This window comes from Bufo bufo, chromosome 6 (assembly GCF_905171765.1).
Source record: "Bufo bufo chromosome 6, aBufBuf1.1, whole genome shotgun sequence".
Taxonomy (NCBI): Eukaryota; Metazoa; Chordata; class Amphibia; order Anura; family Bufonidae; genus Bufo; species Bufo bufo.
The window spans coordinates 99,325,051-99,350,992 of record NC_053394.1 but is presented as its reverse complement, the minus strand read 5'-3'; positions in this window follow the sequence as shown (position 1 = coordinate 99,350,992).

The window sequence follows — 25,942 nt, the reverse complement described above, 5'->3', positions numbered from 1 at the left end:
CTCCACCACTGGGTGATTCCTGCCTGCCGCTGCTTTTTCTAACCTGTGCACTGCTAGTGGGTTCCTCACAGCTAGTCCCCCGAGAAGCAGAGAGTGTACCCCTCTTGCATTCAGCTGCAGATCTCCCACTGCCTTTACCCTGTTGTCTCAAGGGCACGCTTCAACCCTGCTGGCTTATGGGCACACTGCCACCCTCACCCCCTGATGATAACAATACCCTTTTTTCACCCGGTTCTAATTTGCGATCAGCTACATCATCATCTACATCTGTTTGGTCATCTTTTCTGTTACCCTCATCTGTCTCTTGCATACGTCCCTGACCTCTTGCAACATGTGCTCCCACCTGCTTTTTCAGTGACCACTTTATGAATCTGATGGTGAAGCAAACTAATGTGTTCGCCCAACAGTTCATTGCTCAACACCCGGGCTCCTTTGTGGCTAGGGCTGGTGGCTGGACTCCGGTCAGTGCAGCCGAGATGAGGACATTTTGGGGCCTCGTGCTGCACATGAGCCTAGTCAAAAAAAAACACTGTCAGGCATTACTAGAGTGGGGACATCCTCTACCAGACCCCACTTTACAGTACGGCCATGACACGTACCCAGTTTGAGGCCATCTGGAAATGCCTGCATTATGCAGATAATCTCTACATAAGGGAACACATATGGAAATATCGATTCACCCAGATAAATGATACTATGGTTTTAATATATTAACATAATATACGTAGTACTACTCAGTGAATCTAAAATACACTTATCATTAAAATATGTTCACTAAAAGAAATAAAATAAAAACCACTAACAGTGGGAGCAGTCCTTTCAAGAATGGTCCAATTAGCCTGTCCGCTCCTATAGAGCATACATTTCAATACAGTTCCAAAGTGTAGATTCCAGTATGGTTTGTTCCGGTAGGATTATAAAGTGCAATGATTGTAAAGTGCAATATAGATTCAGTCCAGACACTCTGGAACACCATAAAGAAAGTAGGAGGGAATTGGCTATCCTCAAAGGGATTTTTCAGGTGTGGTCGGTGTGCCAACTGTAAAATCACTAAGTTCCCTAAAAAGAGGGAAATGGTACAGTCCACCACTTATTCCTTTACTCTTAGTGGTGACTCAACGGATGTGATATACTTGCTACAATGTGCCTGCAACAAACAGTATATAGGAAGAACCAAGAGGACTCTCAAAAAGAGAGTGTCGGAACATATAGCCAACATTAAAAAGGGCTATGAGGCACATTCGCTCTCAAAACATTTTAAATTGGCACATGGGTGTGACCATTCAGGATTGAGCTTCACAGCCATTGAGAGAGTAAAAAAACCGTGGAAGGGAGGTAATCATATTGCACATATGTCCAGACAGGAGTCAAGGCGCAACTTTGAGTTTGAGACTATGATACCAGGAGGCTTGAACGCAGAGATGGAGATATTTGGTTTCCTGTGAAGTGGGAGGTGACCTGCTGGGGATGGGACATCGGAGTCAGGCCATGTTACTGACACTCCGATCTCCCCTCCCTACATGTCTCCCTCATTCTCCTTCGCAATGGATGCCATCCCACCCGACTATCAAGCCCCTTTCAATACAATGAATTCAAGAATGTAATACAATAAAAAAAAAATATAATAATTTAACCAAAAATCTTTTTAACCAGAATTAATGTATTTTTTCATAATGTAACTTTTTAATGATGAATTGTCAATAATGCTATTATAATGTCTTCGTGTTATTTAACTCTTTAATCATTTTAATACCAATATTTTATGTTCACATGATTGTCCACATAGTATTTTATGCAATACCCCTTATGTAGGAGATTTATTGTGAAGGCATTTGATATATGCAAATATACTCCTAAGGGTTCCAGTCCGGATTTTGGATGTGAATTACTAACAAGGTTGATTGACAGGTAACAGCCTATAAAAAAACCGAATCAATGCTCACTATTGATATCCACTTAAGAAGGGGGTTGTCCCCGAAACGCGCATGGTCCCAGCTAGTGAGCCATTCCATCGATGCATACACAGAGACTGTGATGAACAATACAAAACGAGAGGCCTGCTCGTGAATTTCTACAGTGAAATCCGGACACTAGGACCCTGACCACTACTAGCGCTACCAGCATATTGGTAACCAACTCCCCTTCTGGGTCACGTGGGACGCCGCGCCGAGGCCCGTAACACCACGTGGGACGCTGCGTGAGTGGTAAGGTGCACAACAGCGGAGAACGCTTCACATCGGGAGACTGGTAAGAGACGCGCTACTTGCTTCATAGGTGGGGTCCGGAGAAACAGCTTACCATACGGCCGCCAGGTTGGTGAAACCCTGTGACGGTTTATATGCAGCCATGATCCAACTAGCTGTCACGGCTGAGGATGGGGGAAATCCTCAGCCGTGCAATGCCAGTTGCTGTAGGCCTACTCGGCCAGGAGAACAGGATAGGGAGCAGGTCACCTCCTAACAGCGTCCCTACCCTGACCCTAACTCCTAACTGCATGGGCCGACCTTAAAGGTAGGAGGACCCATGCGCAGGAACCTCGGATCCCTAACTCACCCTCCGTCCGGTCCCTGCGCTAGGAGTCAGGGTAAGACGACCTACTCCTCCTAGACGCGGAGGAGCAGGAGTCTCACTGGCCAAGCTGTTGGGAAAAAGGGGAACACAAACAGTTTTACGGGTATGGCAGGCGAACTAGAAGTTCCTCCAACCTGCCACAGCCTTGCTGACTGGATCCCTGAGCAACAGGAATCCAGAACCGTAAACTGCACAAAAGTGACAAGGAAGGTCCCAACAGAACATCACATACAACATGACATACAAGAAGGCATAAACATAAACTTAAATCTATGACCACAGTGGTGGCTCTCACAGGCAGATGGAAAAACACAGGAGGCTGCTATCAGCAAGCATGCTGAAGCAACCTCCTGAGCCCTGCCACAGAGAGAGGTTATATAGGCCCAAAGTGGCCACACCCAAAGGAAGGACACACCCAGTGACATCACACACACACTGGGAAGGGAGTTAACCCTACACACACCACAGAAGGGAAACTTACAAAAAGGAAAAGTGTCCAACAGATCACACTGTGGCCGTTGCCGCAAGCAAAGACATGGGTGGCACACGTGTCTAGGGAGTCAGCCCGAAGGCCGGGACACTGCCACCACATGTACATAATACCACCTAAGGTTGCCACGGGTAACCACAGTGCGGGGAATGATGTCCGTGCGCACACAAACATAAAACACAGTGCACACCAGACATACAAACGTGCATCCACAACAACTCCCCGGGAACCGCACACAAGGCTGTTGTCCGCGGCAACCGCACCGAGGCCAACTACATAATGCCTCAGCTGCGGTTGACACAACAACCAAAACCGCGGGCAACTGTATGCGACTCCCAAGGAGTCACGACCATAACCGTGGCCGTGACACTCCCACCCCTCAAAGCCCCCCCACCAAAAAAAAAATACGTGAGGGACTCAGACAAGGGGATAGGAGAAGGGGACGTCCACTCTCAGTGCCGGTTCTAAAAAGGGGTCGCTGTAAGCTGCATCCTCTCCCGGCTCACACTAGCCAGTCCGACGAGGACTGCAGCCCGCACCAGCAACAAAGGGGAAAGAACCACTGAGAGATGGACGAAGGGACTCTCCACACACGTCCCCACTCCAGTCGCTGCCAGCAGACACCCCTAACCAGCACGCAGCTGGACTACTTACGGAGTGCTGCCAGCAAACGACCAGAGATGGGAACATGGAGAGGCACGAGGGACCATGGACACGGAAGGTACGGTGGCGGGGAATAGCCACCAACCGTGCCGCTAAGGATGATCCCCCCGGGACGTTCTCCCTCCGGAGAACGCGCATGCAGGCCACAAGGGTATGGCACTGCATGCTGCACCCTCTTCCGAAGGTATGCACACGCATACCGAACAACACCCACACACCAAAAAACACCAGGGTGAGGGGATAAAAAACAACAGGGGACGCCAAACGAACACGGTGAGGAAAGGGCGGGGAAAAGCCACTCACCGCGCCGTAAGCGGCGAAACCCCCCATAACGCTCTACCTCCGAAGAGCGCGCATGCACCCCATCCGTAGATAGCGGTGCATGCTCTACCCTCTTTCGAGGGAATAACGCCACATGAGATGCCACTGTGGTCATACTGTCACGGCTGAGGATGGGGGAAATCCTCAGCCGTGCAATGCCAGTTGCTGTAGGCCTACTCGGCCAGGAGAACAGGATAGGGAGCAGGTCACCTCCTAACAGCGTCCCTACCCTGACCCTAACTCCTAACTGCATGGGCCGACCTTAAAGGTAGGAGGACCCATGCGCAGGAACCTCGGATCCCTAACTCACCCTCCGTCCGGTCCCTGCGCTAGGAGTCAGGGTAAGACGACCTACTCCTACTAGACGCGGAGGAGCAGGAGTCTCACTGGCCAAGCTGTTGGGAAAAAGGGGAACACAAACAGTTTTACGGGTATGGCAGGCGAACTAGAAGTTCCTCCAACCTGCCACAGCCTTGCTGACTGGATCCCTGAGCAACAGGAATCCAGAACCGTAAACTGCACAAAAGTGACAAGGAAGGTCCCAACAGAACATCACATACAACATGACATACAAGAAGGCATAAACATAAACTTAAATCTATGACCACAGTGGTGGCTCTCACAGGCAGAAGGAAAAACACAGGAGGCTGCTATCAGCAAGCATGCTGAAGCAACCTCCTGAGCCCTGCCACAGAGAGAGGTTATATAGGCCCAAAGTGGCCACACCCAAAGGAAGGACACACCCAGTGACATCACACACACACTGGGAAGGGAGTTAACCCTACACACACCACAGAAGGGAAACTTACAAAAAGGAAAAGTGTCCAACAGATCACACTGTGGCCGTTGCCGCAAGCAACGACATGGGTGGCACACGTGTCTAGGGAGTCAGCCCGAAGGCCGGGACACTGCCACCACATGTACATAATACCACCTAAGGTTGCCACGGGTAACCACAGTGCGGGGAATGATGTCCGTGCGCACACAAACATAAAACACAGTGCACACCAGACATACAAACGTGCATCCACAACAACTCCCCGGGAACCGCACACAAGGCTGTTGTCTGCGGCAACCGCACCGAGGCCAACTACATAATGCCTCAGCTGCGGTTGACACAACAACCAAAACCGCGGGCAACTGTATGCGACTCCCAAGGAGTCACGACCATAACCGTGGCCGTGACACTAGCTGTGAAATTGAGCTGTATCACTCGCTACATATTCCAATAGCCGGACTGTTTACTTAAGTTGATCACTGCAACAAAGTATATTCCTGAACTGTATCACACAGAGTGTCTGGACTGAATCTATATTGCACTTTACAATCATTGCACTTTATAATCCTACCGGAACAAACAATACTGGAATGTACACTTTGGAACTGTATTGAAATGTATGCTCTATAGGAGCGGACAGGCTAATTGGACCATTCTTGAAAGAACTGCTCCCACTGTTAGTGGTTTTTATTTTATTTCTTTTAGTGAACATATTTTAATGATAAGTGTATTTTAGATTCATTGAGTAGTACTACGTATATTATGTTAATATATTAAAACCATAGTATCATTTATCTGGGTGAATCGATATTTCCATATGTGTTCCCTTATGTAGAGAGTGCCCCTTTCAATTCTTTTTTCATATCTTGCTACTTAGGCCTTAGGGTGAGGCCAGTAGAGGTGAGCACCTCATATCTACAGCCGATAGGTGGGTGTAGCCGCTGTTCTTTCATTACACATTATTATGCAGATAATGCAGCATGTCCCCCCCATGGTGATCCTGCCTATGACCGCCTGAACAAAATCAGGCCGGTCATCGATCACTTTGGGGCTAAATTTTTGGAGGCCTATGTACCTGGAAGGGAGGTCGCGGTTGCTTTCAAGGGGAGACTTATTTTCTGCCAGTATGTTCCCTCTAAGCGGGCGAGGTATGGCGTGAAGCTGTACAAACTTTGTGAGAGTACCTCAGGGTACACTTACACGTTTTGTGTGTACGAGGAGTGAGATTCCCGTATTCAACCCCCAGAATGTCCCCCCACTCTGGGTGTTAACGGGAAACTTGTGTGGGACCTTATGAACCCACTTCTAGATAAGGGTTACCACTAGAGATGAGCGAACTTCTGTTTTAAGTTCGGCGTCTAAAGTTCGGCTTCCGGTTAGCGGAGGATCCCGATATGGATTCCGAATTCCGTTGTGGTCCGTGGTAGCGGAATCAATAATGGTCATTATTGATTCTGCTACCACGGACCACAACGGAATTCGGAATCCATATCGGGATCCTCCGCTAACCGGAAGCCGAACTTTAGACGCCGAACTTAAAACAGAAGTTCGCTCATCTCTAGTTACCACCTGTACGTGGATAACTTTTATACTAGTATCCCCTTGTTCCAGTCCCTCGCCGCCAGATCCACGTCCACTTGTGGGACCATGCAGAAAAATCAACACGGCCTCCCTACCCACCCCCTCCAGGTACCTATCCCTAGGGGTGAGACCCGTGCTCTTACCAGTGGAAACCTGTTGCTGGTCAGAAGGACAAGAGGGATGTCCTTGTACTGTCCACAATTCGCGGTAACGGCATCACCCGCTAACCTTGTGCGAGGTACCGCGGCAACGGTCCTTAAGCCCGATTGTATCGCCGACTACAATCGGTATATGGGAGGAGTTGATCTCTCTGATCAAATCCTCAAGCCATATAATGCCATGCACAAAACCCGGGCATGGTACAAAAAAGTTGCGGTCTACTTGGTACAAGTTGCCTTGTACAACTCTTTTGTGCTGTCCCGGAGCGCTGGCAACACAGGGAAATTACTCCAGTTTTATGAGGCAGTCCTCAAGGCCCTGATCTTTTCTGACCAGGAAAGAGCAGCCAGGATCGTCCCTGGCCAACACTTTCCAGGTGTGGTCCCCCATACTGGAAAGAAGGGACAGACCCAAAAAAGGTGCAGAGTGTGACACAGGAGGGGGAAACGGAAGGACACCACCACTAAGTGTGACACTCAGTCACCTGGGCCTCTGCATTATTGGTTGCTTCAGGGGGTACCACACTTCCATGGAGTACTAAATGTATAATCCCCAATTTTAATTCCATTTAGCCACTGACAATCAGAAAAAAAAACTATGGTTCTCAGACTTGAGACACTAAAACAAAAATAATTTTTTTAAAATAAATATTATTTTGTAAAACTAAAATAAAATAAAAAAGTAGACATATTAGGTATCGCCGCATCCGTAAGAATCTGCTCTATAAAAATACCCCATGATCTAACCCCTCAGATGAACACGGTCAAAAAAATTAATAAAAATGGTGCAAAAATTTTAATTTTTTTTGTCACCTTACATCACAAATAGTGTAATAGCAAGCAATCAAAAAGTCATATGCCCTCCAATAGTGCCAATAAAACCGTCCTCTCATCCTGCAAAAAATGAGCCCCTACCTAAGATAATCGGCTAAAAAAAAAAAAAAAACTGACTCTTAGACTATGGAGATACTAAAATGTTTTTTTTTTTTGCTTATAAAAGGATAACATAGTATAAAACCTAAATAAATTTTAAAAAAGTAGACATATTAGGTATCGCTGTGTCCGTAAGAATCTGCTCTATAAAAATACCCCATGACATAACCCCTCAGATGAACACCGTCAAAAAGAAACAGTGCAAAAAAAGGTATTTTTTTGTCACCTTACATAACAAATAGTGTAATAGCAAGCGATCAAAAAGTTATATGCCCCCCAAAATAGCCCCTACCTAAGATAATCGGCTAAAAAAAAATGACTCTTAGACTATGGAGGTACTAAAATGTTTTTTAGACATATTAGGTATCGCCGCGTCCATAAGAATCTGCTCTATAAAAATACCCCATGAACAAACCCCTCAGATGAACACGGTCAAAAAAATAAAATAAAAACGGTGCCAAAAACAGCTATTTTTGGGCAAATTTTCCATTTTAAACCGTTTTTTCCAGTAACAAAGCAAGGGTTAACAGCCAAACAAAACTTAATATTTATTACCCCGATTCTGCAGTTTACAGAAATACCCCATATGTGGTCGTAAACTACTGTATGACCAAACGGCAGGGCACAGAAGGAAAGAAACGCTGTATGGGGTCACTTTTATGGAGTTTCTACTCTAGGCGTGCATCAGGGGGGCTTCAAATGGCACATGGTGTAAATAAACCAGTCCAGCAAAATCTGCCTTCCAAAAACCACAAGGTGCACCTTTCCCTCTATGCCCTACCATGTGCCCGTACAGTAGTTTACGGCCACATATGGGGTGTTTCTGCAAACTACACAACCGGGGCAATAAATATTGAGTTTTGTTTGGCTGTTAACCCTTGCTTTGTTACTGGAAAAAATGGATAAAAATTTGCCCATAAATTGAAATTCTTAGGCCTCTTTCACACGGGCGTCATGTTTTTGGCCCGGATAAGATGCGGGTGCGTTGCGGGAAAAAGGCGCGATTTTTCCGCGCGAGTGCGAAACAGACGATCGGGATGGGGACCCGATCATTATTAATTTCCCTTATAACATGGCTTCAAATGACACATGGTGTAAATAAACCAGTCCAGCAAAATCTGCCTTCCAAAAACCACACGGCACACCTTTCCCTCTACGCCCTACCGTGTTCCCGTACACATATGGGGTGTTTATGCAAACTACAGAATCGGGGCAATAAATATTGAGTTTTGTTTGGCTGTTAACCCTTGCTTTGTTACTGGAAAAACATGAATGGAAAATTTGCCAAAAAATTAAAATTCTTAAATTTCATCTCGATTTGCCAATAACTCTTGTGGAACACCTAAAGGGTTAACGATGTTTGTAAAATCAGTTTAGAAAACCTTAAGGGGTGTAGTTTCTTAGATGGGGTCACTTGTATGGCGTTTCTACTTTAGGGGTGCATCAGGGGGGCTTCAAATGGGACATGGTGTAAATAAACCAGTCCAGCAAAATCTGCCTTCCAAAAACCACACGGTGCACCTTTCCCTCTATGCCCTACCGTGTAAAATCAGTTTTGAATACCTTGAGGGGTGTAGTTTCTATGATGGGGTCAGTTTTGGGTGGTTTCTATTATGTAAGCCTCACAAAGTGACTTCAGACCTGAACTGGTCCTTAAAAAGTGGTTTTTTGAAAATTTTTGAAAACTTTCAAGATTTGCTTCTAAACTTCTAAGGCTTGTAACGTCCCCAAAAAATAAAATGTCATTCCCAAAATGATCCAAACATGAAGTACGCATATGGGGAATGTAAAATAATAACTATTTTTGGAGGTATTACTATCTATTATAAAAGTAGAGAAATTGAAATTTGGAAATTTTTCCAAATTTTTGGTAAATTTTGTATTTTTTTATAAATAAAAATGAATTTTTTTACTCTATTTTACCAGTGTCATGAAGTACAATATGTTAAAAAAAAAAAACAATCTCAGAACGGCCTGGATAAGTAAAAGTGTTTTAAAGTTATTCACACATAATGTCAGATTTGCAAAAAATGGCTTGGTCCTTAACCCCTTAGGGACCGGGCTCATTTTCACCTTAAGGACCAGGCCATTTTTTGCAAATCTGACTTTATGTGTGAATAACTTTAAAACACTTTTACTTATCCAGGCTGTTTTTTATTTTTATTTGACATGTGTCACTTTATACTGGTAATAACTTTGGAATGATTTTACTTATCCAAGCCATTGTTTTCTCGTGACACGTTGTACTTCATGATAGTGGTAAATTTCTGTCAATATTTTTCCTTTCTATAAAAAAAAAATTTAAATCAAATTTACAAAAAAAATTTAAAAATTTGCAACTTTCCAAATTTCTATTTCTCTGTTTTTAAAACAGATAGTGATACCTCATATAATAGTTATTACTTTACATTTCCCATATGTATACTTTATGTTTGGATTATTTTGTGAATGCCATTTAATTTTTTAGACGTTAGAAGACTTAGAAGTCTAGAAGCAAATCTTGAAATTTTTCAGAAAGTTTCCAAAACCCACTTTTTAAGGACCATATCAGGTCTGAAGTCACTTTGTGGGGTTTACATAACAGAAACCACCCAAAAATTAACCTATTTTAGAAACTATGCCCCTCAAGGTACTGTATTCAAAACTTATTTTACAAACTTTGTTAACCCTTTAGGTGTTCCACAACAATTAAAGGAAAATATAGATGAAATTTCAGAATTTCACTTTTTTTGGCAGATTTTCCATTTTAATCCATTTTTTCCAATAACAAAGCAAGGGTTAACAGCCAAACAAAACTCAATATTTATTAACCTGATTCTGTAGTCTACAGAAACACCCCATTTGTGATCCTAAACTGCTGTATGGGCCCACGACAGGGCGCAGAAGTAAAGGAGCACCATGTGATTTTTGGAGGGCAGATTTTACTGGGATAATTTTAAGTTGCCGTTTCACATTTGAACCCCTAGAGTAGAAACTCCCAAAAAAGTTACCCCATTTTGGAAACTACAGGATAAGGTGGCAGTTCTGTTGGTACTATTTTAGGGTACATATGATTTTTGGTTGCTCTATATTATACTTTTTGTGAGGCAAGGTAACAAAACAAAGAGTGTTTTTTTTATTTACAACGATTATCTGAAAGGTTAGAGAATGTGCTATTTTTATAGAGCAGGTTGCTACGGACGCTACAAAACCAAATATGACAACTTTTTTTGGTTGTTTGTTTCAGTTTTCATAATAAAGCATTTTTTATTATTTTTTTTTGTGTCTCCATATTCTGAAAGCCATAGTTTATTTTTTAGTTTTTAGGGTGACTGTCTTATGAAGGGACTCATTTTTTTCAGTATGAGATGACGGTTTGATTTGTACTACAGTATTTTAGGGTGCATATGACTTTTTGATCGCTTGCTATTACACTTTTTGTGATGTAAAGTGACAAAAAAGGCTTCTTTAACACAGTTCTTATTTTTTTTTTTACAGTGTCCAACTGAGGGGTTAGTTCATGTAATATTTTTATACAGCAGGTTGTTACGGATGCGGCAATACCTAATATGTATACTTTTGTTTTATTTATTTAAGTTTTACACAATAAAAGCATTTTTGAAACAAAAAAAAAATCATATTTTAGTGTCTCCATAGTCTGAGAGCCATAGTTTTTTTTATTTTTTTTGGGTGATTTTCTACGATAGGGTATCATTTTTGTGGCATGAGATGACTTTTTGATTGGCACTATTTTGGGGTACATATGACTTTTTGATCGCTGGGTGTTTTTTTTAGCACAGTTTTTATTTTATTTTTTTACGGTGTTTATCTGAGGGGTTAGGTCATGTTGTATTTTTCTAGAGCAAGTTGTTACGGATACGGCGATACCAAATATGTCTGTTTTTCTTTTCTTTTTTCTATATTTTTTTTTTACAATTGTATGTGTTTTATTTTGGGAAAGGGGAGTTTTTTTTTACTTGAATCTTTATTAATTTTTTAATATGGAAAACACTTTTCTTAACTTTTTTTGCTTTTTATTTTTGTCACTCTGGAACTTCAACTTATGGGGGTCTGATCCCCTCTGCAATGCATTACAATATATTGTGTATTGTAATGCATTGCATGTCAGCTTGTATGCTGACAGCCTGCCTGTGAGACCCAGCCTAAGGGCTGGATCTCACAGGCTTCCGTAGAAGGCAAGCCCCGATGCCTACAGAAGGCATTGGGCTGCCTTCTCTGCCATCGGGTCCCCGTACCCTCCGCAAACCCCGTGTATGCTGCTTTCAGCTCTGACCGTGGCATACAAGGAGTTAATACGCCAGCATCTGTGTTTTCACTGATGCCTGTGTATGCAGCTGGGGTCCGGCTCTCAGTGACTGCTGGACCCCTGCCGCTTATCGGGCGGGCGCACCACCTGTACCTGCCTGATCTGCCTGCCGTACACTCAACCTGCACTATCCCTGCAGTCTCCCTATGCTCTCCCTACAGTGTCTAAAAACTCTCCCTATGATCTCCCTACAGTGTCCCTGCACTGTCCCTGAACACTCTCTATCCAATATTCTTCTATAAATTGCTTTTTGAAACACTGTCCCTAGCGCATAAGCGCTTGTCATGTCTTTCTCTAAGCTCAGCTTACAGTGAAATGGCGGAGACTGCGCGGCTTTTTATAGGGCTGTAACATAACATGGGATGGTTATCTGTAGATTGGCTAGCTGCACGGCATTATGGGTCATATCATGTTCCCAGGCTTCTTATTTTCACTTCATTACCACGAAATGCGAGAAAATTCAGCTTTGCGGCAAATCAAATTTTTCCTAAACTTTGGACCGAATTATGCTTCGGATGCTTCAATTCACTCAACACTTATGACAATGTTGGGGAACCAGGAGGGAAAGGATGATAGAAAAGTGAAAAATCTAAAATGTCTGTGTGTCAAACTCTACAGAGACAAGATGCGACTGAAATAAGTTGTTATGGTGGTCTGGTCTGAATGGAGAAGATGAAGAAAGAGAACGTCTACATCAGAGGCAACAACACTGAATGTAAGAGGTATGTGGTACTAGAAATGCTGCCTCTATTTAATTTTTCTCCTCAGGAAGCAGAAACTGCAAGACCCATACATATATTAATTACATCAATTTTACTTTATATTTGTGCGGGGGCCCAATACTGAGTTTTGCCATAGGGCCCCATGATTTCTATGTATGCCCCACATGATTTACCCACATGGGTGTAACTATCAGGGCATGCTTACCAACCTTTAGGTTGTTAAAATCTGGGCACCAAAACCCAACCCCTGAAAACGCTATGACTCTAGCCAGGACCACCCACTTATGGGCAGGGTTTTCATTAATCACACCCATTTTCGGTCAGGGACAGTCCCTGCAAATTAGGGACAGTTGGCAACTATGCCAGGGTAGTAAGCATAGCAGCTGCTAAGGGGCCCAACAGCTAAGGGGGTCATCTCCACTCAGACATAAGGTTCAGATAAGGGTACTTTCACACTTGCGGTTTTTTTTTCCGGCATAGAGTTCCGTCACAGGGGCTCTATACCGGAAAAGAACTGATCAGGCATATCCCCATGCATTCTGAATGGAGAGTAATCCGTTCAGTTTGCATCAGGATGTCTTCAGTTCAGTCATTTTGACTGATCAGGCAAAAGAGAAAACCGTAGCATGCTGCGGTTTTATCTCCGGTGAAAAAAAACGAAAGACTTGCCTGAAAGCCGGATCCGGCATTTTTCCCCATAGGAATGTATTAGTGCCGGATCCAGCATTCAAAATACCGGAATGCTGGATCCGTCCTTCCGGTCTGCGCATTCGCAGACCGGTAAAAATGTGAAAAAGGATACAAGACGGATCCGTCTGTGCGTCTCACAAATGCTTTCAGTCACATGCAGATCGGTAGATCCGGCGTGCAGTTCCGACGACGGAACTGTCCGCCAGATCACACTGCCGCAAGTGTGAAAGTAGCCTAAGGTGCCATGGAAAATGTAATACAACCCCATTCTAAGATTTACGATGGAGCCTCAAGGTTACTTCTGCTGCAAATGCATCCTCATTTATGCCAATTTTCTGGCACAAATGAAGCCAGAATTCTACAGCAGCTCACAGCTGTAATAGATTTCTGTGTAGCCACACGGACTGCCGGAGGATGCGCCTAATTATATTATTATTGTTATAAATTAGAGGCATCCTCCGGCAGCACAGGGCTCATTCAGACGGCCATATGCTGTCCACAAAAATGCGAATCCTTTTTTTTGCGGACAGTTCAGCATGTCTGCAAAAAAACTGATTGCATTCCGTTTTTTTTGATGACCCATAGACTTCAATAGTGCCATGTCCTGATTTTCACTGACAAGTATAGGATATGTTTCATTTGTTTTGCTGAATGGAAGAATGGAAGAAAAGGGCCCCATAGAAGTAAATAGGGCAGCATCTAATCCGCAAAAAAATGGATCTGCATTTTTGCGGACAGCATACGGCCATCTGAATGAGACCTTAGGGTCCATTCACACGTCCGTGTGTGTTTTGCGGATCTACGGATCTGTGGATCCGTAAAACACGGACATCTCCAGCACTTAATAGAAAATGCCTATTCTTGTCCGCAATTGTGGACAAAAATAGGACATGTTCTATTTTTTCGGGAACGGAATTGCGGACGTGTGAATGGACCCTTAGTCTAAGTTTACTCTTTAAAAAAAATACTGTTTTAGGAAATCTGCCGCACAATATGTATATTTATGGGTAATGTATGCACCAGGTTAATTTGTGGTGTACTATTTTGAGAAGTGGGTCTCGCCTAATTCCACCCAGAAAATCCAAGCACATAAAGCAAATCATGTGCTCCATGCCAGTTCAAGTTGGATATCATGTATCCAGTTGGTATTCCAATAATGTCTATGATGGAAATATCAATTTAATAAGCTTGGTACTTGTATGCTTTAAATAATCCATAGCCTTTCTTAGATTGTATTTGTAACAGCAGCTGCTGTACCCCGCTGTTCCCCCCCATATCGCCACGGTCCCAGGTGCTGCGCTCAGCGATGACCTGTGGTCGGTGCTTTTGAGGATTCCGCTCCACAGCTTCGACTCAGCCCTGGACACAGCATGAGGTCGGCTGGTTTCATGTTACACTGCTCTAAGGGCGGAGCGCATCACTCCCTGGGCTGTGTGGGTTAGGTCAGGTGACCTCGCTGACCAACCCTGGCTCTCATGCAAGTATTTAAGTGGCTCAGCCCTCTTCCCAGATGCCTCAGTGTCAAGGTCCTTGAGTTTGCTGGTTCCTGATACTCTCGTGTGCTCCTGATTTATACTTCATTCCTGGACTCTGCTTATCATCTGTTCCCTGCCTGCTTGCCTTGTCTCTCCTGTTGCCAACCTGGATTGCCTGATCTGTACCTGTGCCACCTGCCCTGACCTTTTGCCTGTCTGACTACACCTCTGCTTCATCCTTCGGTACTGCACTATTGCTCCTGGTAACGAACCCGCCTGCCTGACTATGCGTGTACTTCTGGGACCTACCCAGGTATCTCCTGGTCTGCCTGAACCAGCTGCCACTGACTCGGGGATTGCTCTGGAGTAGCCCATGGCAACTACCCTAATGGCTCAAGTCTGTACTCACCATTTGAGGCTCTAGTGAAAACCAGGTAGTTGCTTAGACACGTTCCTCCAGAGTATAGCCAGTCAGTGGCACAGTGGGTTCACCTGTGAAAGTGTTATACCTCTATGTGATTTATTCTTAATTTACAACCTGAGTGGGAATTAAATATTATGTGAGTGGAAGTCGATTAACCTGATTATAGTCTCATCCTCGACACCTCCTGAGAAGGTTTGTATGTGACACAGGTGAAGACCTTTTGCCCTGTTTCAGAATTTATTTGAAACTTTCTTTTCTGGAGGAGTAAAGACTGTTAAAGCATGGCCTTTCATCAAACTTTGCATAAGTCAATAGTACAGGTAAATATAACAGATTTTGTAATATGTCCTATCAGAGAAATGTGCTTCTTTCTCTCCCATCTCCTCCTAAACTAACATTCTCTGCTAAATTAGTCTTGAGAAACAAAACGACTGTCAGCTCACTGAAGGTTTAGATAACATACAGCCCATAGACATTTATGGAAAAGAGAGGTGAGAACGAGTAAGCTGCACTGAGACACACACATTGTGCATAGTAGTCTATGGAGAGGGGAAGGGGAGGAGGTGCAAGGAGACACATACAGACATGCTGCCCATAAAAGACTAAAGAGAGGGGAGGGTCAAGAAGAAGGAGCTGCAGTCAGAGATAAGAGACAAAACATAGCTTATTTAAAGTGACAGACACACAAGGTTCCCATAAAGGTTTATGGAGAGGGGGAGGGGAAGTGCAAAGAGACACACAAATACATGCAGCCCAGAGAAGACTATGGAGAGGGGAGGGGTGAGGAAGAGTGAACTGCAGTGAGAGTGAAGAGACAAAAAGAGATTATTTAAAGTAATAGACACTGATGTTACCAACAGTAGTGTATGGAGAGGGGAGGAAGAATACTACTAGGCAAGAAAAATGTTGAAGATATATTACAGCTTTTTATATTCACCTGTACTATTCCTTTATGCAGAGTTTGTTGAAATGGTCAAGGTCACCAACTTTGTATTAATGCTGTAGTTTTGGAATGTGGTGCTCAACAAGCTCATATAGATGTGATGTTGCTGTATCCACATACTTTTGGCCATGTAATGGATATTGAAAATGGACAGTAATTACATTACTTACACTGTTGCTTTTATAAAGCAGACAACGTTGCACAGCAAGGTTATATTCTGATTACCTGACGACTCAGAGAAGAAGAAGATGGCCTTCTAATTGCTTCCTTTCTTACTATAAATGAAGGGTCCAAGCAATATTTCCTTTAACAAATTAGTAAATTGAAATGATCAGTTCTCAGTTTAAAAATATTATAGGGTAAATGAAGGTGATTTGGAAAAAAATGATTAGAGATTAAATGATTCTCTTTTAAACACAGCATCCAAAATTGCTTTTTTTGTTAATCTTCAAATAAAAGTCTTCTATACTACCTAAGGTTCTTTAAGTACCAAAACCATTTCTCATCCTGGAAATTGTTCAATACTTTTAAACCAAATGACAAAGAATGGACTGTAATATTCTATGGGATAATAAAAGTTAATCATAGCATCATTTTAGCCACTGTACAAAAAATGGAGAGAGATCATTTGCAGGATCGGGGCTGCCAATATCCTTTCTGGTATTGTACATATGTCGAACAATCAAATGCATTAGTCATTATTTTATACTGACATAACCGCACTGCAGAAATGTAAAGAACCTCAGTTTAAATTAATTTTATGATGGATTAAATAAAAATAACTGAATACATTTGTAGTTCAAGGTATTGTATACTCCGCTGTACATGGGCATTAATAGGGTCTTAAAAGATCACGTGCACCAAGATATGTATAACACCACAAACAGTATAACTTTTCTCCAGCACTCTTCTTGATGTTAAAAATCCAGTTTATTTAATCTACCGTATTTTTCGCCCTATAAGACGCACCGGCCCATAAGGTTTTTGAGGAGGAAAATAAGAAAAAAATATTTTTAACCAAAAGGTGTGCTTTTGGTGGGTTTTGAACTAATGGTGGTCTGTGCATGACACTACTATGGGGGATCTGTGGGTGGCACTGTTATGCGGGGATCTGTGGATGGCACTGTTATAGGGGGTGATCTGTGGATGGCACTGTTATGGGGGTGATCTGTGGATGGCACTGTTATGGGGGGTGATCTGTGGATGGCACTGTTATGGGGTGTGATCTGTGGATGGCACTGTTATGGGGTGTGATCTGTGGATGGCACTGTTATGGGGGGTGATCTGTGGATGGCACTGTTATGGGGGGTGATCTGTGGATGGCACTGTTATGGGGGGTGATCTGTGGATAGCACTGTTATGGGGGGTGATCTGTGGATAGCACTGTTATGGGGGGGTGATCTGTGGATGGCACTGCTATATATGTGTCACCCACAGATCCCCCACCCCATAACAGTGCCATCCACATATCCCCCACCCATAATAGTGGCATCCACAGATGCCCTAATATACCGGAGATAAACCTGTGGGAGGGGGAGGGAGGAGGGGCCGGTGGCATGCAAATGCGGCGGGGCCGGTGCGGTCACTGTACTCCGGCCCCGCCGCTCACTCACTGCTTTATTGCCTAAACCTTTTATAATAATAACTTTAATTGAAGTTCCGATCCCCAGCCCCATCTGTACTACTTACTAAATGTCCTATAGTAGGCAGGGCGGCCGGCCGGCCGTAACTCACTGACGTCATGTGCCTGCGCCGCCTACTTTATGAATGAAGTAGGCGGTGCAGGCACGTGACGTCAGTGAGTTACAGCCGGCCGCCCTCCCTGCTCTGCCTGCTACAGGACATTTAGTAAGTAGTACAGATGGGGCTGGGGATCGGAACTTCAATTAAAGTTATTATTATAAAAGGTTTAGGCATTAAGGAAGTGAGTGAGCGGCGGGGCCGGAGTACAGTGACCGCACCGCCCTGCTTCATTTGCATGAAACCAGCCCCTCCTCCCTCCCCCCTCCAGCTGATACATCGCAGACTGCGATGTAAAATGAAAAATCAAAAAAGGGGGTCAGTCAGCACATACCAAACCGCAGAAGCACATTGCTATGGCAGGGAACAACATTGAAAGACAGAAACATGCAATGCGAAAATTAACTGCAATATAGAGTACAAAATTGCATAATAATAAGTGCTACACTATAAGTGTGAGATACTTGGCAAATCGTTTTGTACAAAATTATTTGAGCCCGTCTGCCGAGCATCAAGGCGATCTGTTATACGGGTTCCCACGCTAAATTCTACCTGTTAGGTGCCATGACGGCTACCATACACTTCAGGGAGTGGAGGTTACACAGCAGGCCCACTCCACGACATCACCGGCGCCAAATGGCTACCAAGGTTTGGTATGTGCTGACTGACCCCTTTTTTGGTTTTTCTTTGCAGTTTGTACTGGAGGTGTGGCTGCCTCCTCAGTCATGCACTCCTGACCACCATGTCTGCCCTATAGGCTGATTTTAATTAGTGTTAGTACATAGTCAGGCCTGCTCCCCTTCACTCACTGAAGCCATGGCACCAGGAGTGGGATAGTTTGTGGACTCTCACTGCAGTCCTTGGTAGCCATTTGGCGCCGGTGATGTCGTGGAGTGGGCCTGCTGTGTAACCTACACTCCCTAAAGTGTATGGTAGCCGTCATGGCACCTAACAGGTAAAATTTTGCATAGGTATGTGGAACCTACACTCCCTGAAGTGTATGGTAGCCGTCATGGCACCTAACAGGTAGAATTTAGCGTAGGAACCCGTCTAACAGAGATCACCTTGACGCTCGGCAGACGGGCTCAAATAATTTTGTACAAAACGATTTGCCAAGTATCTCGCAATTATAGTGTAGCACTTGTTATTATTATGCAATTTTGTACTCTATATTGCAGTTAATTGTCGCATTGCATGTTTCTGTCTTTCAATGTTGTTCCCTGCCATAGCAATGTGCTTCTGCGGTTTGGTATGTGCTGACTGACCCCCTTTTTTGGTTTTTCTTTGCAGTTTGTACTGGAGGTGTGGCTGCCTCCTCAATCATGCACTCCTGACCACCCTGTCTGCCCTATAGGCTGATTTTAATTAGTGTTAGTACATAGTCAGGCCTGCTCCCCTTCACTCACTGAAGCCATGGCACCAGGAGTGGGATAGTTTGTGGACTCTCACTGCAGTCCTTGGTAGCCATTTGGCGCCGGTGATGTCGTGGAGTGGGCCTGCTGTGTAACCTACACTCCCTGAAGTGTATGGTAGCCGTCATGGCACCTAACAGGTAAAATTTTGCGTAGGTATGTGGAACCTACAATCCCTGAAGTGTATGGTAGCCGTCATGGCACCTAACAGGTAGAATTTAGCTTAGGAACCCGTCTAACAGAGATCGCCTTGACGCTCGGCAGACGGGTTCAAATAATTTTGTACAAAACGATTTGCCAAGTATCTCGCACTTATAGTGTAGCACTTGTTATTATTATGCAATTTTGTACTCTATATTGCAGTTAATTGTCGCATTGCATGTTTCTGTCTTGCGATATAAAATGGCAGCATTCGCCCCATAAGACGCAGGGGCATTTCCCCTCCACTTTTGGGGGGGAAAAAGTGCTTCTTATGGGGTGAAAAATACGGTAATTAAAAGCACACTTAGTACAAAAAGTCCCAGAAAACGCTTACATGTCTTGGAGAGTATCGGCTGTCCTTAGTAATAGCTATGTCTGCAGGTAAAACCAAGTTTAAAAACACAAGGCACTCATTGCAATCATAGGTGTAACCGAAAGCAGGATATCTGTCACGAGTTGGAGGTCCCAGGAGAGACCACCGCATCGTCATGCAATAAACAAACGGAAATCAGGTACAGACACATAAGAGTTTATTGCACAAACAGAAACATGGAAAGCAGCACAGATAAAACATGAGCCATATGTACCGTCAGCACAGTGGGAGAAAACCCCCACTGCGCCACTGTCTAGTAATACTCCAGAGGGGCGTAATTAAGCAACTCCTGGTTTTCACTAGAGCCCTAGATGGTAGGGTTAGACTTAGCCGCAGGAAGTTGCCAGGGTCCACTCTGGAGCGTGAACTAGACAGTGACAGCAGGAGCGAATGGACAACAGGTACCAGAAGGTACCGACGGCGCATAGGCAAACATAACAGACAGGTAAATACAAAACAGGGCAAATAATAACACAAGCAGGAGTTCATGCAAGGGAGCAGGAGTGGCAATGAGCAGAGAAGGACTTGCTCCACCAGTAGTAAACTGCATGGCCTTGTCATGCCACTCTGCTGCAAAGGCTTGCTGAACACAGACATATGAATACAAAACAGGGGAACTAATAATACGAGCAGAAGTTCACGCAAGGGAGCAGGAGTGGCAATGAGCAGAGAAGGACTTGCTCCACCAGTAGTAAACTGCATGGCCTTGTCATGCCACTCTGCTACAAAGGCTTGCTGAACACAGACATCAGAATAAACACAAAGTAACTAAAACATAACAGGCAGAACAGATAACAGACAGACGACGTTAATGAACAAGTAGGGAAACCCACAGAGCACAGACAGACAGACACGGATCCCATGGGTCAGCAGCATGGGAGAGAGTACAAACCAGGAGCAGGACAAGACAACACACACCAGGAGAGCTGAAACAGAACTGAGGAAACCTCAGCCTTATATACACAGGTTCCATGGGTGCAGCAGAGAGACCACACCCATGGAGCAGACAGAGGATTAACTCCTAATAGGAACACAGGGGAGTTAACCCATACAAAACCACAAATGACACAGGAACTGAGCTGCAGCAAGAGCATAGACAGAAGGTCACAGCCAGAGGTAACGACTGTGACAATATCGTCCTGATTAACTCTTTCATCCCTCCTATAAAAGGAGTATATATTATCAGTTAACACCAATAAAGAAAGGAGCATGTGACATTTTAATAATGTAAACAGACATTCAAAAACTGTCTAAATGTATGTGTATGTATGTGTGTATATATATATATATATATATATATATATTTTTTTTTTTTTTTATCTTGATGGGCTTTCAGTAAAAATATGCAAGGTCTGAATGGAGGTTTAGGTCTTTCAGTGTTCTAGTCTGCAACTCCAGAATCCAAAAAGCTTCCCTATTCTGGATCTTATATTACAAGTTTTCTCCTCTCAATGGTTTACATATATTTTCACAACCAGATACTCTGATACAGTATGTGTAATATATTTTTCATAAAGCTCCATGATACTCCTTTATAAGCTTGGTACTTGTATGCTTTAAAGAATCCATAGCCTTTCTTACAATGTGTTATCTCTTGGACTCTCTATGGGACATTTTCTTAAAGGGTTTGTCCCACGAAAAATATTGTGCAGTTTTCAAACCTTCACCTGGATCTGAATACTTTTGTAATTGTATGTAATTGAAAATTTAGCATAGCCACTGAGTTATTCAATAAAATGTATCTGTATGGCACCACGAGCTTTTGGTTTTTGTTTTTTTCTCACTTCATATGAGTCACCAGCTGACTGGACTCAGCAGTGATAGTCTGCAAACAGACTACATTTTAACCCCTGTATCAAAAACTGCTGAATTTTTTAAAAATAAAGACCAATTGAAAAATCTTTTTTAGCCCAAAATGATTAAAATGCAATCAAAAATTGCCCCAAAGGTGTGCATAGCCTTTAATTTGCAACTTGACTTAGAGTACAATATTGTGCTAGTGGAAGTTAATTAACCCTGATTAGTTGATTAGTCTTGTTTTGATGCAGCAGAGGAATTACCTGGATTTTTTAGAGAAGTGGACATGCCTAAGGCTGAAGAAAGCACACAATAGGGTAGTACGTTTGATTCGATGTTAGCAAAAGTGTACACTAAAGGCTCACCTTGTGGGGTTGTGCTAATATAGGCACAACCCTATTGAAGGCTTGTCACACAAGAGTCGGTCCTTGGGTGTGCTGCCGCAGGTCGGTGTTCCTTCAGAAGGGATGTCCAGTCCCTCCGGAAAGGTGCTATAGGTAAAACGGAAATCCTGCTCAGGCACTTGAAACCGAATTCAGACAGTCTTGGATGTAGAAAGGTTTCTTTATTCCATTAAAAACACGTTGTTTTTACTTGTGCGCAAAATACAGACAGGGCCATGTGAATGAAGCTAAAGTAGGGGCCAGCTACCTTTTTAAGTTCCAGAAAAAAAAAAATCTAAGCTGAAGTGCTCAGTGTGCTGTACCATACAAAGTTATATCACACAAACATGTGACATAAACCAGGTATTTACTAGCTACAGCCCAAATTCTCAGCAACATTGCCTGACTTGCACGATTTAAAGAGGTTTCCAACTTTTTTGAAAAATGGCCTTCCGATAAATATATGTGAATAAAGCATGTCACTGCTCATCTGAATCAGCCTAAGGGACCCATATATGGGGGACCCCTCCACCAACCATACACTTACTGATGGTGGGGGAGAGCAGCCCTAATTCATTTTTACTGACTAAGGGCTGCCCTCCCCCCCCACTGTCTGCCATACACTGGTGCTCCATATACTGGTAACCCCCAAAATAATAACAATTAGTGACATCCACACAATGAGAGTAATCACATTCATATTCACCATCAACAACCACACAACCAATAAAAGTCAGAGAGGTTACCTCCAGCAATCATTTTCAGGCTTACCACTTTCCCCCAATACCCCAAAGTAGTCAAAAAGCTGGTTTCCCATCATAACCAGCCCTACTCCCCCTAGTTGGCTCCTCATCATCCCCCCAGCAATTACATGCAGGCTCCCGATCCTCCCCCCACCCCCAAACTAGTCACAGTGCTAGTTCCCCCATTTCACCATCCTCGCCCAACCCCTAAATGTAGTTACAGTGCTTGTTCCCCCATTACCCCAAGTTTACCATCCTCCTTCCCACCCCCAAACTGGTCACCTAGCTTGTTTCCCTATCTCCCCAAGCTCACCATACTCTCTCCATCCTCAGTCCATTCAGATACCTTTCTGTGGCAGTCCTGAGGAGGAGCATCACAGCAGCAGCAATGTAGAAATCAGGGAGCAGCGAGTCCCACACTCTGCTATTATTCCTATGTGGGGGGCAGGGCGGGAAGTGTAACTGGGGGCAGGGCGGGAAGTGTAACGGGAGGGCCTAGCACTTGTGTCATGTGTGACACGTCTGAATATTTTTTTCTAATTAAGATACAGCACGGCGGTGGGGCAAGTAACAAATGGCGACAAGACTGAAAAGTCTTGCCGTCATTTGGCGATAACTGGTGTGCCAGCAGAATGCAGTCTGCGTGCCACCTTGGCCATGCGTGCCGCAGGTTGCCAACCTTTAAGCTGAAGGATGAATAATTTTTTATTTGATGCTTTATTTTTTGTATAGACTGAGCCTTCATGTGGTGCCAAAACAGGACCAATACCTTCATTTTAAGTTTCAAAAAGAAACATAAATGGCAGAAACAGTATAGAATTCCTAATTCAATATAATAAATGAAACCAATGAATACAATAAAACTAATCACTCTTCTATACATAAAAGTACTAAATATGTGTACTTTGCTTATCCAACATTCTGGCTGTAATACGATCTCCATTTTTATAATTGTGTATCTCTCATCATTATCTGACATATAGGCTTACTCTGCTACAGTATATATATACTGTACATCCTAACTTCAGGGGTGCACCATTCATGAAGCAAAGTGAGGCTGTGGCCTCAGGAGGCGCTGTGCTAGGACTGCAGGGGGGTGGCAATTTAGACTCCAGCCCTATACTCCTGCACTGCCCTGCACACATCATGTCTTTTGGAATTATTGTACATCATGGTTTTATTGTGTTTTTAGCCGCAATTCGCGGCAAAAACTGCAACACAACTGCAATGTACAATGACCTTTGGCATTAATGTGTGTAGGAGAGGATACAGGACCTTTCGGAATAATGTAATGTGAGGGCAAAGGACCTTTGGGATAATGTAATAGTAATGTTTAACAATAACAGAAATATAATTTCTGAGTGCATGCCATGTTGATGAACATTCTGCAGGCTAAAAACCATTCCCAATTGGACCTGGCTTTGTTTTACAACAGTTTTCTAAGTATAAAAGTGTTAAAAATGTTTATAAATGAGCCCATCCATTTGTCACACACATAAGCTTCAGAAAAAGTGGAGCAGTGCTTAATAAATATAGGGGGAATTTATCAAGTTTGTTGTACAAAAGTCATAAATTTGCTGTCTTACACAACCCTTACCAGTTTTCAAAAGTGAGTATAATTTTGTATGTTAATCAGTGTCGTGACAGATTTATCACAAAAGCTATAAAGTAGTAACAGAGGAGTAGCATTTCTAAAACAACTTAAAGACGTGCCAAATTTAACAAGTAGTGCAATTTTGATAAATTTGGCACACCCTTTTGGCAACTCAAAGTCAAAACAAAACTGACTTCAAAAAGCTCCAACATAATACATTGCCTTCATAGTGTTTTGACCAAGTGCTGCTTTTTTTTTTTCAATGTCTTTACACTAAAAAGCTTTAAACATTGATAGATCTGCCTAAATGTTTTATTTTGCCCCAGTTATACTGTACATTTATTTTTATCTAAAGTTTCCTCATACAGTTCTATCCATTCAAAACCTTAAAAGTTATGAGTCACCTCTGACTTCTTACATTTCCCCCACACGGATGCATTACTTAGAATTTAATATCCATCTCCTGTAATGGTTTAAAATAGTGTAGTAAACTGTGTGTGTTTTGTGACGTCATCTGTGGAATGAAACAGCTTTACTGTCTGCCTAACAGGAAAAGAACATTCAGCCGGACCGTGGGAGAAAGCAGATGTCTCGCTGGATTTGTAAAGTTAAACGTGTACATGTTTGTGCAGTTTAATGTGGAGGAATTTTCACTATGTTCAATTTCTCTGATATCCTTATGCTTTACCAATAACCCTTATACAGGAAGAACAATGATTGAAGCTTGTATGCAGTACAGGCAGGGGCATATTGAAGACTAAGGCGAGCGGGGCAGTTATCAGCTCCCTGTTTCATAGTTCAGCCGAGCTGCGATGCTCCCCAAGAGGCCACACATCGCGATGCGGAGCGTGCAGGCCGAGGAGTAATTCTCCTCCTACATGGGAACGCCGCACATGATCAGGGAAACAAATGAGTATTTGTGTGTTTTTTTACTTTATTAACTGAGCTGGAGGGGGCACTACTAAAAGGGGAAAATGTGGGCATTAGTACTGTGAGATGGCATTAGTACTGTGAGATGGCATGATGACATAGTCACAAAAGCCTGTGCCAAGACACAGGCAAGCCGCTTTAGACCCAGTACAGGAGGTCACAATGATGTCCATCCTGTGGCCTAGAAGAGTGTTTGACAGGGACGGGAGCCATCAGCTCTTGTGCCCTGCCGTCACTGTCTGCAATTTGGCGCCTCGGGCAACTGCCTCTTCAGCCCCCCCACATACTCACTACGTCAATGGATACACAACTGCCAGTGAACCTTCCTATGACATCACAGACAACTTGAACTAACAGGTAAGAAGTCTTGCCCCAGAAGCACTGGGCTGGGGGAATAGTGGTATTGTTATTTGGGTTAGGGGCAACAGCTGGATGCTGTAAACTGTGAACCTCAGAGCCTTGTTCGAGTAGTATATTAGTTATCAATATTACCAAATATATAATAATTTGTCCCTTATTGATGATCTTGCAGAATAAAGAAGGTAACCCAACCTAAGGGCTATGTTTGGGTTGCTTTTATTCAGACAATTATAAACAGCTTCTATAATAGATAAGTCTCACTAATATTGGATTTTATGTGGCCTGGCAGGCAATTATCGGGAAAGGAATAGATCTGCTCCCCAGAAATGTTGTTTTAATGCACTGCATGAAAGA